Here is an 11820-nt window from a genome sequence, read left to right as displayed (position 1 = left end):
AGGCCTTGCTCCTTTAAAACGTATTATTGAATGAGTATTTTAGTTTTTGTTTATTGTTGTGATGATGATGATGATGATTGACATCACATACAAACACTAGGAGAAAAGATTTAACACTGGTTCAAGTTATGGCATTCCCCTGCTCCCGTAACAAAGTTAACATTTCTATTAAAGATTTTGCTTTGACCAAATTCACATGCCGTGTAAAAGGCATTAGCTGCCTCTACTAAGTACATTAGAGCAAGAGTTAGCCCCCACCCATGGCTTAGATTCCTAGGAGTAAAGACTCTGGGATTTCATAAGTCATGCTGAGGGGGTGGGGGGAGCTGTTACTCAAATACTGCAGATAACCTAAGCCAGAAGAACACATTGAAATAAATGCTTTGAGACAATACTATTCCTATGGTAACGTCACTGAAGGAATCTGACTTACCACAAGGATAAATTTGCCTCAGTGTGTAGAAATAATCCTCAATTCAGAGCAAGCTTTTCAGCTTCCTAAATCCCTGGCACTGATAGGGAACCAGAGCTCTGGTTATATAAACAGGGAAAAGCAAGGTTCTAATCTTGGAAATAACATTGGAATTGATGGTATAATGTCACCGCGCAGATTTCATCCCCCAAATCTTGCCTTGGTAAAGGCAAAAGCCTCTGACCATGAATGCAAGGATAAATAGATGCAAAAACAGATTTTGTCTTAATGTATTAAAAAGCTTACTTCAGTTAATTAAATGATGATAATCAACCGAATCCCAGCTCCACAAACTAGGCATTTCCATTAGAACAAAAGACTCCATCAAATGATAAAAAGATAGGTTTAAAAATAATTGCTATGAACCCTGATTGCCTAGTAGAGTGATTATACTTTAGCTCAAAATAGGATTGCATCAGAAGGTGAAGGCTTGGTTCCAATACAGTGGTACCTCGGGTTACAGACGCTTCAGGTTACAGCCACTTCAGGTTACAGACTCCTCTAACCCAGAAATAGTACCTCAGGTTTAGAATTTTGCTTCAGGAGGAGAACAGAAATCGTGCAGTGGTGGCGCGGCGGCAGCAGTGGGAGGCTTCAGGTTAAGAAAGTGGTGCTTCAGGTTAAGAACAGTTTCAGCTTAAAAACGGACCTCCAGAACGAATTAAGTTCTTAACCTGAGGTACCACTGTACTTACTTTCTTCCCTCTCCCCAAAAACTCACAGTAACATTTCCAGTGGATTTTTCACTGTATGTCAACAAGTAAAAGGCTGATTTGTGGAAGTTCTTTGGAAAGCACTGGAGCAGCTCAAAGTAAATATGTTTAGGGTAACGGTGTCAAACAGCAGACTAGGAAGTGCTTGAGCACAAAGTAGGAGAAGTGAATTTATGGCCAACGTGGCATGCCATCTAGAGAATAACTCTTAGCTAGCATGCTTTGTCAGAAAGCTACTGCGGATCAAGATTTCTTTTCTAGGCAAGCAACTAAACCAATTTTTCACACTGTACTTGGCTGTTCCTTACAATGTTTCCAGGAACATTGCCATTCTGAAATTACTACCTTGCGAACAAAGAATTGGATTTCATTGAGGGAAGTGGCACAGACTCAGCAGTGGACACAAGTCTCAGGTGTTATGGTTCAGGAGTTCAAGAGCAGAGCAAGAAGTTCAGAACGGAATGGAAGAAACAAAGATGTCCTAACAAGTTTTCACACCTGCCAGCCGAGCTTTTAAAGATAAGTCAAGGTGTACTCACACGTGAGATGCTCTCATCTTGCAGGGATGTCGGGATTTGCAAACAGGCACTCCTACGGGGTGGGTAGGTCTGCTCCTATATGCAAAGATGACACCTGCTTCTTAGTGACAAGACTGCACCCTCCTTTTGGGGTTCACATTCAGCCATTCCTGCCTCCAGTTCCACTTCCCCATATGGCTGCCCCCAGCCTCCAAGCTTCTACTAAGAACTCAGCTACACAGCAGCAAATAAAATGTTTTAAATGTGTTCAGTGCAATACACAAACATGACACTAGATGACAACAGTGAGCTATGCCAAATTCAATGTATTTTTCAAAACGTTTCACTGTGTGTTTTATATGTGTGTAGATTCCACCTAAGACTCTCTGCTTCCCAGGGAAGTCAGGTTCCCACATTGGTTCCCCTTTCCTCCGCTTCCTCCTCCTGTTAATGCAACCCAAACACAACTCCAGGCCTCATGGCACTTGTATTTCTCAGAACAGTAACCCCTACTCTTCCCAACCACCACTTGGCCAACAGCTTTCAAATCTGTGGAAACTTTTGGAAGCAGATTATGATATGGCAGGGGGAATCTGCTACACAAGCAATAAAAGTAAAACCCCATATATTTAAAATGACTCTTGGGGTTCCGGCCTATAATCAGTCTTTGACACTGACAATGTTTGAAAACAATTCAAGCACTGCTGAGTTCTTGCAACTTTTGTCAAGTTGTGGGTGACAGCCTCTCCATCTTGTTTCAATTGAGTTGCACAGTGGGAAGCTTCAAGTGAGGGTGAATGATCTCAGTTCTTAAGTTATTGCCATGGTTCATTCAATTTTCCAGAAAACTGAAGTTACAGTGGATCAACATTATTAGGCATTTGGTGTTAAATAAAAGCACTGCATGGTAGGCTGCGTCTCGCAGTTACTTTTGCAAAATGTCATTTTGGCTTTCTTTGATTAAAGGAATGATGAATGCTTTGAATTAAAATAGTAAAATATTCTGTATGAAAAATGGGCAAACCCCTACCAGGAAGCACTTCCACAGGAAACTATTACTGAAGGAAACCTAGCTTTCCCACAAGATAGCAGAGCACTGATGTTAGATGCGTCTCCACTCCCAACCTGTCATTTAGATTGCTTCGTCCTTCATGAGATGATTTTGGTTTTCCCCTTCTGCATTCTGTGCAGTACTAACTACTTTGTCAGTGCTAAGTAAATTGGCTGTAATGATTTTCCTCGGTACGCCAGATCAGAGCCTCGAGGCTGTTTTGGGAAAGTTTAATAGCTTTTTGTATCCAATAAAACTTTATTATTATAGGTCTGTTCCACAGCTCCAGCACTTTGCATGAGAACCTGGGGCCCTCTGAACAAAACAGAATAATGCAAAATTTTAAAACTGACTTTAAATAGCATCTTTAACAAAACAACAAAAATGTGGGGGGAAGGTGAAGAAAAACAGAAAGGAAAAAAAAGGGGTGAGAAGAAAGGAAAAACCTCATCCGCTCACATTTTAACTAAAAAACTCACAAGACATCCATCATAATTTAAACCTATACATTGATATATTACATTTGGCAAATGTCCAAATAAGTACCTACATGAAGTAGATGCTTTTAAGTTTAAATGCAGCAAGAACAATTAGGGCCTCAGAGCATTGTGTCATAGACTGTGGTTATTCTTCCAGTCTATTGTATTATTATTATTATTATTATTATTATTATTATTATTATTATTATTACCCTGCCCATTTTGCTGGGTTTCCCCAGCCACTCTTGAGATTTAAGTCTCTTGGCAACCATAAAAACTCACAAAATCTACTTTTGTTGTCCTAATGATAGCCCCCATATTACAGGAATGTAATTAAAAAGTGCGCTGACATCTGTTAATATCAATTATTTTTAGCTTGATATATCTATGAAATTACAGAGGATGCCATTTAAATCCTACTTGTGGTAGACCGGAAAGCAAAGTGCTTGGGCAGAGTCACAGAAGCCAGGGAATTTTTGACTCCACCCAGATACAACTAAGTTCAGTGCCACCTAGTGACTAAACTATATGATGACACTATCCACATAGGTAGCGTTACATTTTCGTGGCTCAACCTGTCCCTTCATCTGTGCATGTTATAAAAGTGAGCTGGAAAACAGATCTCAGAATGCTGTTCTTTGTAATATTCCCATAGTTGCGCATGAGTAATAGATTACAGCATGTCTTAATGTCATGTTTTAATATTAGGTTTGGTAAAGAAAGGGGGAAGTTTAGTATGCATCCTTGCATTCAGCCTGCTGAATTTGTACTGATCACCTGGACTGAACTTTTTAGCCTAGGCAAACGGAAAGCATTTAAAGAGGAGATCTCAGTACCTGTCTCTTTGCTCTGAACATGTTGCCACCCAGGAATGAACTATTCTCAAATAGTGCTAGAAGACCTGCTATATAACCAAGCTTTAATTGGCTAGAGAATCGGTGCAGGAGGTATTTTAGTTGTAAACATTTCTCTGTGGCATTAATTATATCTCATTCATTCATTTCTCTCCTACCACCAGATGGACCAGGGTGCTTAATACATTTTAATTTTTCTGTTGTCAAACTCTTGCTGCCTGCCATGAGCCCAAAATAGCGCAGGGTGTTATTTCTTTTTTTAAGGCATAAATAAACTTTGTTTCAAAAGTTACAGAAAACAGAGATTAAACATATCCAGAGAAAAATACCTGGAACACAGCTGCAATTCTATAAATACTTACCTGGCTGGGATCAAGCCCTGTTGTACACAATGTGGCTTACTTGTAATGTTTAGGATTACATTAGGAAGATCATATAATGATTTGGGGTTGGGGTTGGGTCTGGAGTGTATGATTGACATATCTCGAAAAGAGTGGACTTCAAAGACAAATAAATGCATAAATTGCTGCTCAAATACTACCTGTGTGCTGGACTGCTGCCAAGACTGCCCCCAGAGACTGAGCTATATCCTTCACTTATTGGAGAATGTTGAAAACGTCCATCTAATTTCTGCTTCAGATGGGTGTTTATAAACACACAAGTTAAAGCAAACCGCACAAAGGAAGGTTTATTTGCACAACACATAACAAATTAGCTTGTGCTGTCGAGCCCACACACCAGATGGTATGGATATAGTTATAACTGAGATGTAATTTAAATACTGTGCAAATCTGGTAAACCTAAACAACAACATTTAAAGAAGGCAGCCGTTCTTTTTAGTACTAATGCAAGATGGTACTACAAGGGGTTTCTCAAGGAATACCGTAATATACATAGAGAGCCAAGGAATAATTCAAGCACCTTTGTGATGTTGTTTTAAACACACACCTCTTTAAATGGAATTTAAAGAATTTTCATTGGAGAAATGGATGTGAACGGATCAGCCACTGAAATATCTATCCACCTGAGACAGGAAATCTTTATTGCATTGGCAGCCAACATGGTGTCGAGATGTTGCTGGACTCCAAACCCTGTCAGGTCCAGCCACCATGAGATTTGGGAGATGTTGGGAGTTGTGCACCCAGCTGGTTCCAGGTCTGCTACCTCTGCCCTACTGGCTTGGCTGAGACACCAGCTACTACTTGGCTCCTCCTCTTCCTCAAATGTCACCTGTCAGCAGGATGTCCACCTGGCTGTCACAAAGGGAGAGATGTACTGCAGAGCTAAGTCCATCACGTCTGCTGAGAGACCGCCTAGAAATTGCTGCCCTTCCCCTCTCTGATTTGATTCTGTTTAAGCTCACCATTATAAAATTGTTTTGTTTAATTAGCAGGGCCATAAAATGGTTGCAATGAATGTGTGCAGAACTGTGGTAAGTTCGCTTGCCTGAAACATTCCTGATCACATCGCCCCACACACTTTAAAAAGATGTAGTGCTAAGGCCATCTAAACCTGTGGATATGGTGCTGCTTTGCCATTCAGCTGGAAAAAAAAGTCTGTGGAATGAGAAAAAATGGAAGAACCCCAGAGAAAATGCAGGGTGATAATGACTGAATGGCAGTGTTGCGTAGATGCCCTGGAAAAAGTCAGTGACTGAAGCAAAGCAAGGCAGCACTGAATGCCCAGGCTAGACATAGAGTTATGCCTATGACAAGAGTATCAGCAAAAATGGTTATGCAAATGTGTCCTCCACACCACTTACGCAAAGAAAATCTAACGATTCATGACTGAATTCTGCATATTTGTTGGCTACCAGGATCATCTCTGAGCAACTTTTGAGACTGCTAATCTGCACAATACGTTTCCATAGGTAGGCAGGCGTAAGAATTACATGGCTGCAAAGTGATATTCCAGACTGGTTTTGTTATGACTCTGCAAGCATCTTGTTTACAGTCTGCTGTCTGGCATTATACAAACTCCTTTGAATTGTCTCTCTTGCATGTTGCCAAAATGTCTTGTTTGGATTTTTTCGCAGTGGAATCAAATGAGAAGCAGCTAAATGTGTACAATGGCACAAGATGATAGCTATTTTAAAAGTTGCTTTTGGCAAACATCAAAATTAACATGGAAATGTAATTATCATTTACCAATTGAGCAGGAGGGGAGAAGCTTTTTCAGCCTGACAGCTGCATTGCCTCACGGGTAACCTTCTGGGGCAGGGCAGCCCAACATGTGGCCCTTAATGTCTTTGTTGGTGGCCCTTGGTGACATTGGACATCCCCTGACCCTGCAGCCCTGGCACTGCCTTACTCACAGGGTATCCAAAAGTTGAAGCAAACAAGTCTCCACCCACTGGCAGTAAAATAAAGATGAAAAAAGTTTCCAAAAGGCTTAAAAATAAAAGTGCTCGGTTTTCTTATGGGTTAGCAAAGATGCAGGTTTTAATGATCTTCCTTTTGTAGAGATTCAGTTCAGCTGGAGGGAGCCATGATTGTATGGCTCCTCCTTCACTTGCTCCAGGAAGCACAGAAAAGAAAGAAAGTGTAGGCAGAGGAGCAGAGGCTGCTGTGAGACACACCCACTCTGGCAACTTGAGCTCTGGGCTCAGGTTAACCCTTTCATGCATGCACGAGTGAGTCAGTAACTGTATATTACAACAGAGTCTTGTCCCCTGGAACCAGGGGCCACCTTTGCATAGGGAAGCAGACCCATCTGCCCTGATGGAGTGCACTCTTGAAATTCTGATCTCCCCAGAAGCTGCCCTACTCCAACTCAGGACAAGCAGGCTGAGCTGACCTGGATCTGTCCATTAATTGACAGTCAAGCAGTTGAGAGGGTGTGTGACATGAAATGTGCCTCTCCTTCTTCTCCACTGACCATATGTTTTAAACCCTGATTAAACAAGTGGTTAAGAGTGGGAGAGGTGCACAGGTTAACTGGCCTTGATATGTTACACTGGCCTTGGCTGTGGTATACTGGTGCCATTCGATCATCCTGTGATTATGCTTCTGTAATAACCTTCTTAATCTGGCACTCTCCAGATGTTTCTGGACTATAACTGTCATCATCTGAGCATTGGTCATGCAGACTGGGACAGGTGGAAATTGTAGCTGAAAGTATCTGAGCACACCAGGGTGAGGAAGGCTGTTTTTCAGTGATTTGTAAGAACTATTTTCAGTAGAAAACACAGAGTTTGCCTAAATTGTAAAGGGTAAGGAACAAAAAATACCTCAGAATATTATTTTCCTGCTGAATTGATAGTTTTAATAAACTATATGTGATTATTTGTTGCGGTTGTTCATAAGGACAATGAGAGCAGCAGCAGCAGCAAAAACAACAACAACAACAACAACAACAACAACAACAACAGAAACGGATTGTTATGCAGTAAAAGCATTCAGATATGAAAAATATCTGCACCCTTTTATCTGCCTAACTCATGTATAAATATTTTGATTCAAATTTAATGGAGAGCGTTGAATTATCATACCAGATTGCTTTCTTTCAGAAAAAAAGTGTAATCCAGGGATTTTCTGTTTACATTATTTGTGCAATTAAAAAAGCCTACGGTTGATGTCAGTGTATTAAATTCCAGCAAATTGGAGCAGTTGGTTACCTATTGACACTAAATCCCAGAAGATTCAGCAGCATATCTAAACTAATCCATGATTAAAAGAGTGATTAATTTGCTGTGATATGAAACAACCCCATTGCAATTGGAGCATAGTTCCTGCATTAGCAGCAGCAGCAGCAGCATCTAAATACAGTGGTACCTTGGGTTACAGACGTTTCAGGTTACAGACACTTCAGGTTACAGACTCCGCTAACCCAGAAATAGTACCTTGGGTTAAGAACTTTACTTCAGGATGAGAACAGAAATCATGTGGCGGCAGCAGGAGGCCCCATTAGCTAAAGTGGTACCTCAGGTTAAGAACAGTTTCAGGTTAAGAACAGACCTCCAGAACGAATTAAGTTCTTAACCTGAGGTACCACTGTACTCCATAGCCACAGGCAAATTTACCCCTTAATTTAGATGTCTAAAGCAAATTCATTTTCTGATTCTAAGCAAAAGTCCCAAGGTCTCAGCAACTTTAAAGATCAGCTGAACATGGCTAGCTGAACATGCGGCAAGATTCAGCATGGCCTGCACAATCCTCAGAATCACACTCATAAATGAATTGAATTCAGTGGTTAGGAGTCCTGCTCCCTGCCTTGCAAGCCGATTCCTGCCTGGCCTGGGAGGGCGGGGCCATGTCTGACTCCTGCTACAAAAGCTGAGGATACTGAAAAGGCCTTTGGGCGGAGGAAAGAGCATTGCTGACCCACTCACAATGCTTCCACCCCACCCTGGAGGGTGAAGGCAATAGGAAACGGTGTGATGGATCGAACTTGACAACAGTCTGGGATTAAAAATTGGCCATAGCTTTATTGATTACAGATGTAGCATTGGGTGTAGATCCATTATCAGCCTCCTAAATCTTCATTATGGTAGTGCCTGGGGTTTGGGCCACCATCAATACACAGGTCAACTGAGGTGGACCACCCCTGGCCACTGCTGGAAGCACCACTTCACATCAACCCATTAATGGACTAGGATTCCACCCAATGTCTTATCCACCACTTGAGGCTGCTTCCTTTTGCTGTTTTGCTGCCAAACCAATCCGCAGCTGCCACCAATCCTCTATATTCTTAGGCACATCAGACTACCAGCACTTGCTACCAGCGGGAGGCAAGTGAACACCATCAGGGCAGTAAAAGTCCAATGTATAAAACTTTATGCCAAGGAGCAGAATGACAAGTTCTAGCAAGTTCTAAGGGCTTTCTGGAATGTTCTCACAACATCTCCCACCATCTGTTAAACATGACATATAAGAAAATTTTAATTAAGTTCTAGTGCTTTGGCTTAATTGCTTGACCGATTGTGCTTCCTGATACCATTTTTACCTCTACAAATTTATTTTGCTTTCATTAAACTAAAGCCTTGATGTAATTGATAACCCAACAGTACAATTAATGTGGCTTTGTTTCTCTCACTGGGGAAACAGCTGCCAAGCTGAAAGGTGCTATAGAAGTAGCTGACACAGTGTGTTGCGCTGACTTCCTTCATCATATTTGTGCCTTTTCATAAATATCAAATTTCATGCTCTTCAGTGGGTTCATTGTCTATAGAGTGCTAAAAATATCTTCAATCTTTTAGCATCTCTAATTAAAAAGTTGCTCTCTACATTCATGGGGCATTATCTCAAGTGTTATTTGATTCAAATAATTCAACATAGATTTTTTTCTGGGAAACAGGGATAGCTGCAGGTCTAAGAGGGCCCTGAATTTTTATAAAACATGCTGGATATTGTTAAATATTTATTTGCATCTATTTTGGGATTTCTAAGGGATGGTACTTGGTTTCTTTTGTTTTTCTTGTGGTTTGTTTGTTTTCTCTTTGGAGAAACAGGAGGATAATCTACTCTTTACTAAAGAATGGCAAACCTGTGACTCTCAAGATATTTTCTGAGTCAGTCCCAGCCAGCATGGTCAAGGGTCAAGTATAATGGAAGTTGTGGAGGACCACCCGTTCCACATCTACTATAGAGCATTCTCTTGATCCTATCCACTTTATGTCTGAAACCACAGGGTCAAGTCACCTTGCATAAGCAAGGCTAGTTCATCTAAACTCAAACGTTTTCCAACACACAAATCAAAAGCTTCACTTCCATATAAGTACACCTTATATACGGAGATCATGCATTGGTGCTAATTTTCATTTTCATTTCAATATTATATTTTTATCGTTGATGTTCTAAAATGCTTTTCATGTTGTACACCACACTGGGACCTTTTGATAAAGGGTGGTATAAACATTGAAATAATAATAATAATAATAATAATAATAATAATAATAATAATAATAATAATAATAATAATAATAATTCCATGTAATTTAGACTGCCATCCTAAACAGATTTATATCAGAATAAGCCCACGGAACTATGCAGTCTATGTGCATAGGACTGCACTATTAGTTTAAAACTATGATGCTATCAAACTAATGTACACAATGCAAATACTACATCATTATCAATTATAGTTATATCCTGCCTCTCCTCCAAAGAGCTCAAAGCTGTGTATATAACTCCCCTTTTTATAGTCACAACAACCCTGTGAGGTAGGTTTGCAGTGACTGGTCCAAGGGGACCCTAGTGAGCAGGGGTGCCAACTATAGGGGGTTCTGGGGGGCCCAAGCACCCACAAAAATTTTGTTGTGGGTGCTCAGCACCCACACTGCAGGGCCCCCAATGCAACTTCTGGTGCCTTGTGAATCACCAGAAGTCACGCCCAAGGCCTTGCGAGACCTTTGAGATGCTGCCCGAGGCCTTGCGAGACCTTGGAACCTGACTTTTGGTGCCACTGAGGTCGCAGGGTGCATGATGTCATGATGTCATGTGCACGCACTGGGCACCCATAACCTGGGGCCTGTCAGCGCTCCTCCTAGTGAGCTTCATAGCTGAGCAGAGATTTGAACCTGGGTCTCCCTGGTCCTAGTCCGATAATCTAACCACTACACCACCCTGAATCTGATCATTCTAGCCATAGATATCATTACAGCTATGGTTGTCATTAGAATAGCTATACAGAAGGATAATGTGAAAATGTTTTTAAAATAAATATACCAAAAATATATATATCTCTGCCTACTTTTCAGTAAATGCTTGAATGTTTCCATGCTCATACACAAGTCACTGGAGCACCTTAGATGTCTGATATCTGTTTTGTTAAATGAGCCGCTTAAAAATTAATCTTCCACCTCTTTACAAACATGGCATTAACTGTAGCTAAGGACATAGCTGAAAAAGACAATTTAGAATGAAAAGAGGTATAAATTTTGCTGATCCTCTTCCTGCGTAGTGAAAATATTTAAAGTTTCTGCAGTTCTTTTTTCCTCATAATATTTCTCATGGATGAAAAGAGAGTTTTAATTAGAAAGAAGCCTTTCTGAGACCTGAAGCTTCATTAGACTTGTTTGAATTCCTTGGATAGTGTAATTTCAAATGTAATAACACGCTATGCCAAAAACGATGATATGGTTATAGGAAAAAAATTACAGTGTGCTCTCAAGTAGGCAGGCTGAAAGTAATATTGGGGAAGCGGGCAGGCTTTCGAAAGATCTTTGAATCCACAACTTGGTGACATGCAAGTTATAGTCTATTATTGTACTTAAGATGATATGCTGGAGCAGAAGAATCTTCCCAAAGTCTCTCTGTGGGTGATATTTCATATCACACATTATCTCATTGTAGCCTAACACTACAACTACTACCTTCATGGATATCTATCTATCTATCTATCTATCTATCTATCTATCTATCATCTATCTATCTATATCTATCTATCTATCTATCTATCTATCTATCTATCTATCTATCTATCTATCTATCTATCATCTATCATCTATCTATCTATCTATCTATCTATCTATCTATCATCTATCATCTATCTATCTATCTATCATCTGTCTATCTATCTATCTATCTATCTATCTATCATCTATCTATCTATCATCTATCTGTCTATCTATCTATCTATCTATCTATCTATCTATCTATCTATCATCTATCATCTATCATCTATCATCTATCATCTATCATCTATCATCTATCTATCTATCTATCTATCTATCTATCTATCATCTATCTATCTATCATCTATCTATCTATCTATCTATCTATCTATCATCTATC

This window comes from Podarcis bocagei (genome assembly GCF_964188305.1).
Source record: "Podarcis bocagei genome assembly, chromosome: 10".
NCBI lineage: Eukaryota > Metazoa > Chordata > Lepidosauria > Squamata > Lacertidae > Podarcis > Podarcis bocagei.
This window is presented reverse-complemented; position numbering follows the sequence as displayed.